Source organism: Salvia splendens, chromosome 19 (assembly GCF_004379255.2).
Source record: "Salvia splendens isolate huo1 chromosome 19, SspV2, whole genome shotgun sequence".
Classification (NCBI taxonomy): domain Eukaryota; kingdom Viridiplantae; phylum Streptophyta; class Magnoliopsida; order Lamiales; family Lamiaceae; genus Salvia; species Salvia splendens.
In genome coordinates this window covers 5,740,445-5,746,908 of record NC_056050.1, presented here as the reverse complement: position 1 = coordinate 5,746,908, position 6,464 = coordinate 5,740,445, and the positions used below count along the sequence as shown (strand labels likewise).

The 6,464-nt window shown below is 34.3% G+C and overlaps 1 pseudogene; it reads right to left on the bottom strand.

The window, feature by feature from the left end:
• Window positions 1–1,377: 1,377 nt before the first annotated feature.
• LOC121778916 lies at window positions 1,378–4,349 on the bottom strand (annotated as a pseudogene).
• Between the last annotated feature and the right edge of the window lie 2,115 nt (window positions 4,350–6,464).

The following is a 6,464-nucleotide window of genomic DNA, read 5'->3' as shown; positions in this document are numbered from 1 at the left end:
ATTCAGACGTTATCTTATTATCCACCGTCCACAAACAATCCTAATTCCTAAGTTGTCAAGACTTACCAAAAATTAATCAAACATTTAATAGCTCATTAAACATGAACTAAGTAAGAAATAACACAAAAATTTGCAGAGATTCATGTCGATTCGCATTCTTGCTTATACCTCGATCTTCCATAATTTCGTTTGCTTGGTCTTCCAAGGCTCATAAATATGATCAATGATGGTGGAAAGGATTGAATAATGTAAGGGAACGATAGGGTGATGATAGATGAAATGCTTGTGTCCTAAATTATTACTTAGTTTCTAAAATTTTGCAACACAATTAATTACGTCTCGATTCTTGTGCTCTTAAAAAATTGTTACTACTTACTAAGTTTTTTGTAATGATAGAAGTAAAAAAAAGTGGTGTCTACTACTTAAATGAAGAGAAAATAAAATAGAAAAAATAATAAATAAATAAGTAAAGAGAAAATAAAATAGAAAAAATAATAAATAAATAAGTAAAGAGAAAATAAAATAGGAGATTAAAATAAATGATTTTTGCTAAAAAACAATAACTTATTTAATGGACGTCCCAAAAAGCTATTCAATTAACTTGGGATAAAGGAACTAGATTGTAAGATTTGCCTTTATTGTCCAAAACGAGTAAAGAACATTTAGTAGGATATACGAAAATAAAAAGTAAACTTTATATTCACCTAATTAATAAGGATATTAAATTTACAATTATTTGTCGCATTGGAGAGTTCTAGGAATTAAAAAGAATTGGGCTATAATTTGGGGTTAAGAAAGACAATCGTGTGTGCCTTGATTAAGACAAAAATAAACTGTATAGCTATTATTAGGGGTTAATGTCGCGTAGATAAAATTTTAAAATTGATCTTTTATATTAATATAAAAAAAATTATCAATACAAGAATATAAAGAAAAACTAATCACAACACCACTAATCAATCAACTTTGTTTGTATACCTCAATAAAAAAAATCCTAGTATTATGAATTTGCTAAGGAGATTTTAAATCTCCTCTACTTGAGAAAACAATCTTTGGATTTTGAAATTTAGTAGTAATTATTTTTTCCCGCGGTTTGATTAATATATTTTATTATACGAATCGAATGTATAAATTTACTGTCTTCGCCATTGATTTAACTGCACTTAAATAGTTTGAAAATTCCCGTGCATCTGGGATTCGAACTCTCAACCTACAGATGATCTTCGCGATCTAATGGTTAAAAATAATTCTCACATTCTCCCAACAAGATGATTCTTGTAGAATCTTAATATTATTAGAAAGACTTGTAGTTGGAAATGACATGAAAGTAAACATTGCATAAAAAACTTATACTAGGACAGTCTAATTGAAATTCTACTATTTTGGAAGGGGGACTAGAGTCGCATGTATGTCCTGCGATATCTTCTTCGCGTCTTGGGCAACGCCAGCCAGCCCAGCGCTCGCAAATCGAGCACAGTAAAGCCCGTTTTCGCCCTTCCAGTGATTCGGAGGTTTCACCTTTGGCATTCCATTTTCAGCAAAAATGCTATCACCATCTCCCTACACACAATTCAATATATGAGATATAATGAGGTTTAAAAATAAGGTTTAATTAATTTTTATTTTTATTAGTATAATTTTTTGTACCTTTAGCCATTTCTTGACGGTGCTGTTGTAGCCGGTGGCGAACACGATGGCGTCGAAACTTTTTATGCGGCCGTTGCTGAACTCAACCTTGTTCCCTTCCACCATCTTCATAGCTGGGAACACCTGCAAAAATTGTAGAAATTTTAAATAAATGTTTAATTAAATACGACTACTACGAAACCCTAGCTAGAAAATGGAGATTTTTATGAATAATATGGTTTCAGAAACAAAAAAAAATAGTTATTTAATTTTAAGAAAAATATGTAAAAAGATATACAGTAGATGCTTAAAAGAAGCAATTTAACTTTTTATCCCTAAGAGGGTAGTAATTATTAGATCTCTACATCAAAATAAGACTTATAAGAATCTTAAAGGGAATTGAGTGGATTCTCAATAAAAGCATATGTGTAGGCATGCTGCCCTGGATTTAAAACTTTTGCCATTGATTAATTATTAACCACCTTAACTTAATGCAACATCTACAAAAAAAAAAAGAAGACAAAATTAAATTTAAATGCTCCATGCCTTATTTAGTTTAGGAAAGGTTCTATTTCTATGGGAATAAATTTTATTTTCAAAAAACTACTGAGAGTGAGAGCAAAAATGTACTATCATTTTATGTGAGTGTGTGAAATATGTATATACTTGGATTTCTCCGGCTTTAATTTTGCTGATGGTCCCGACATCGATGACGGGGGATCTTCCGGTCGACAGTTTCAGAGCAAACGGGCCCTCTTTGGGCTTTACGATGCCGTATTTAGTAAGTCTTCCGAGTCTCAAATCGCCTAGAATCATGACCAGATTATCCACCAAATACAACGGTAGATAGGCTAGTAATGTCATCCCCAATCTCACCATATTCTCAGTTAACACATGCACCTGCAATTGCAATAATAAATCACATAATCATCTCCAATTCCAAACCCCTAATTCAAGAAAACAACATTAGTTACATGTAATTTGGGGTTAGAGTCATTAATGGATTTTACCATTTGTTTTTGTCTAAATTCCTATCAATTGACTGTTTAATAAGTTGTCACATTTTGGTACTAAAATTGACATAAAATAAGTCAAAGGATAAATTGGATTAGACTCATAATGAATTGAGTGGTTTTTATGTACTTAAATTCTAATCAATTGGTTGATTTAAGAGAAATTTCGGAATATGGGTTTAAATTCGCTGACCTTTCGAGATAAGGGATTCAATTCGCTTACCTTTCAAAATATGGGTCCGAGACATGCGAATTTTTCGGAATAAGGGTTTTGCACCTTTTTATATTTATTCTCTTCATTTTTCTTATTATTTCCCTTCCAATAATTATAGATTTACTAAACTATCATTTAACTCATCTCTTAAAAATTTCATTTTACCTCCCGATTTGCGCTCCACTCTTTAAAGTCAATCTTCTCTCAAATTCTCACTTTCACTCCGCCTCCGCTGATAAAAAATAAGGAATGAATTATTCTTCAATTGTCCATAACAATATATATAAAAGTTAAGAGTTGCAGAAAAAAATGAACTAATTTCATCCTATTAATTCTATTAATCATGCGCTTCAAATTTGATATTAAACCTCTGAATTTCTCCTACTTCTCATTGGAAAATTGCAGACCATTCTTCCTAATTGATTTTGTTGCCTCTGTTTTATTAGAATTACACAAACAAATCAATTACAAGAACTAATAAAATTACACGAACAGATCAAATACATCAAAATTAGAAAACGAAAAAAAGACTTCAAATACAAAACCGCATAATTTGGAAGAGAAGATTGACTTTTAAGAGTGCAGCGCAAATCGCTTGGAGGGAGGTAAAATAAAATTTTCTAGAGATGGGTTAAAGGATAGTTTAGTAAATATATAATTATTGGAAGAGAAATAATAAGAAAAATGAAGAGAATAAATATAAAAAGGTGTAAAACCCTTATTCCGAAAAATTCGCATGTCTCGGACCCATATTTCGAAAGGTAAGCGAATTAAATCCCTTATCTCGAAAGGTCAGCGAATTTAAACTCATATTCCGAAATTTCACTTGATTTAACGAGTTTGTCAAATTTTGCGAGTAAAAAAGGACAGAGAATCTCACCGGGCTCCGGATCACAATCGAGGTCCGGGTGCCCCAATTAGCCAGATCCAACGCGATCTCCATCCCGGAATTCCCACTTCCCACCACCAACACCTCCTTCCCTTTGAACCGGCCCCCATTCTCGAACTTGCTCGAGTGGAGCACCTCCCCCTCGAACAAGCCCAGCCCCTCCACACGAGGGATGAAACCCTCGCTATTCTCCCCCGTGGCAACAACGAGAAACTCAGCCTCGTAACTCTCCGTGTCCCCCCGAGACGAGGTTTTGGGCCACCACGGCCCACTTCCCGCTCCCAGCCTCCAGGGAGGCCGACACAGCGCTGCGACAGAACAACGGGCTGACATCGAATTTGTCCACGTAGTCATCGAGGTAGTTGATGAAGGCATTTTTGGGGATGAAGGTGGGGGAGCCGGCGGGGAAGGGCAAGTGGGGGAGCTGGCAGAACTCCTTGGCGAGGTGGAGCTTGAGGCGGTCGTAGGCTCGCTTCCGCCACAGAGAGGCGGCGCAGTCCTCGCGCTCTAGCACAATGTTGGCTATGTTTTTGAGGTTTAAACATGCCGAAGTGGCTTGACCGGCGGGGCCTGCGCCGATGATGAGCACTGTGGTTTTTTGCTCCATCACTCTGATCTAAATCTCACACTCTCACTCTCTTGATTCTCTTGGTGGTAGTGGTGTTAGGTTGGGAGAAGGGGGTTGGATTTATAGGGAAGAAATCATGGTGTTATGTAGAAGTTAACAAAATTGAAGTCGTGAATTGAGATAGAAGGATCGGTGAAAATTTAATTTTATTACCTACATTTTCTAGTAACAAATGTATGTGAGTAAGTTTTAGTGCATAAGTGTATTAATGGAGAATTATTATTGATCCTTTTTTTTAAAATGAAGAAAATTGTTTAGTCTGACAAGAGAAAATGTACGGTCGCTTCGAAAAAGTTAGTGTGCTAGATTCGGAAATCTGAAAATTTTTATTGGGGGTGTCTGAGATTCGGAATAAAGTTTGTGCGAAAAATGGATGTCGTTGCGGAGAACATTGAGATACATAATTAGATTCGTTTTTATTTTCGCATAGTTAGTTAGGAGTTATATGTGTATCGACAAGAAAAAATAAATTTATGTGTTCCTCTATTTCAGTGCATAATCCGTCTTCAGGACTTTTAGTAATGACTAACGATTGAGTCGATATATAGAATCGAGCAAAAAATCTTTGGCGCTTTTGTGTTTTGAAGGTTTAGTAGTTAGTAGAGAGAGAGAGAGAGAACATTCGAAAGGATAATGTATGGTCGATTCAAAAAATTTGAAATGCTTAACAAGATTCGGAAATAAGTTTATCTATATACCTACTAAGAAATTGGGATGCAAAAGGAGATACGATTATGTTTTTCACAATAATTAGGCTCCACGGTGCGCCAAAATCAAAAATAAAACAAAATAAAACACGTGACATCCTCTATTTCAGAGCATAATTCATCTCCTAGACTTTTAATCGTGACGTACTAATTGATTCGATATACAGAATTGAGCAACCAAACTATGAGCGCTTTCGAGTTTGGAAGGTAGTTAGTTGAATTAGGGGAGGGGGGGGGGTAGAGAGAGAGAGAATTCGTGTGAAAAATGTACTTTCGCTCCCAAAAATTTGAAATGTGGACCGCGATTCGATAATTAATTTATATGTACGGCGGCTAAGAAATTGTTATGCGAAAGAAGATACAATTATGTTTTCACAATAACTATAGGTTCCACACGTATGTCAAATCAAGAAAAACAACGCTGCGTCCTCTGTTTCAGCATAATATGCTTTCGGATTTTTAATTGTGACGTAGATCAACACAATGATTAGGCCGTTATGTTTCTATCGTGACTTAAATGGAATCGGTTTGATTGGTCGGTATCTTTTTATAGATACATAAAGCTTTTTTCGATTAATTCAAATCAAAGCAATTCAATGTCCAACTCGAGCCTGTACGACCGATCAATAAAATACCTCATCCGCCAATAATAATTTCACTGTGACTTAGCTCAGGTTTTAATAAATGTAATTGAAGTGAGTGGAAATAGTTGGTGGAAGTTGGATCTCATTTTTATATCTATGTGAGTGAGATAAAGTTAGTAAAATATGGAGTCCATTCTCAAAAGTAATAAAATAAACAAATGAGACAATTATTCGTGGACGGACGAAAATAGCAAATTGAGATGATTATTACTAATCATTAATTTGACAAATGGTTAAGTATACAATCAAATTATAAGAATTACGCTCTACTAATTAAAAAATGAGAAATACTAAATCGAATCTTCTTAGGGTGGAGAGCTTCTCAAATCTTCTATTCTACTATGTCGAATGTTCCAAGTTAATTAACAGATGGATTTAGGTCGCCCTATATACACTCAAAGTTTAAGAGAATTATCAAAAAGGGGTTAAATTTAAAAAAAAAAATTTTATTAATTATTTACGAATTACTAAATTTGCTTTCATCTATTACCAACTAATCATTTTTCCCCATTTTCCACAGAAATTAATCTATAATTATTTTCTCTTTCTTATGCGGACAACAAACAGTAGGCAAACAGTCAACCGCCAAATCGGGCAAAAATTTCATCACCTGAAAGAATATTTTTGTCTAAATATAAACATCACCAAATACATGTTTCAGTTACAAGTATTTCATCTATAATTTTTATTTTTTATTGATTCAAAATGCAGAATCTTACTCTTTCTAGGTTTAGACATGCAGG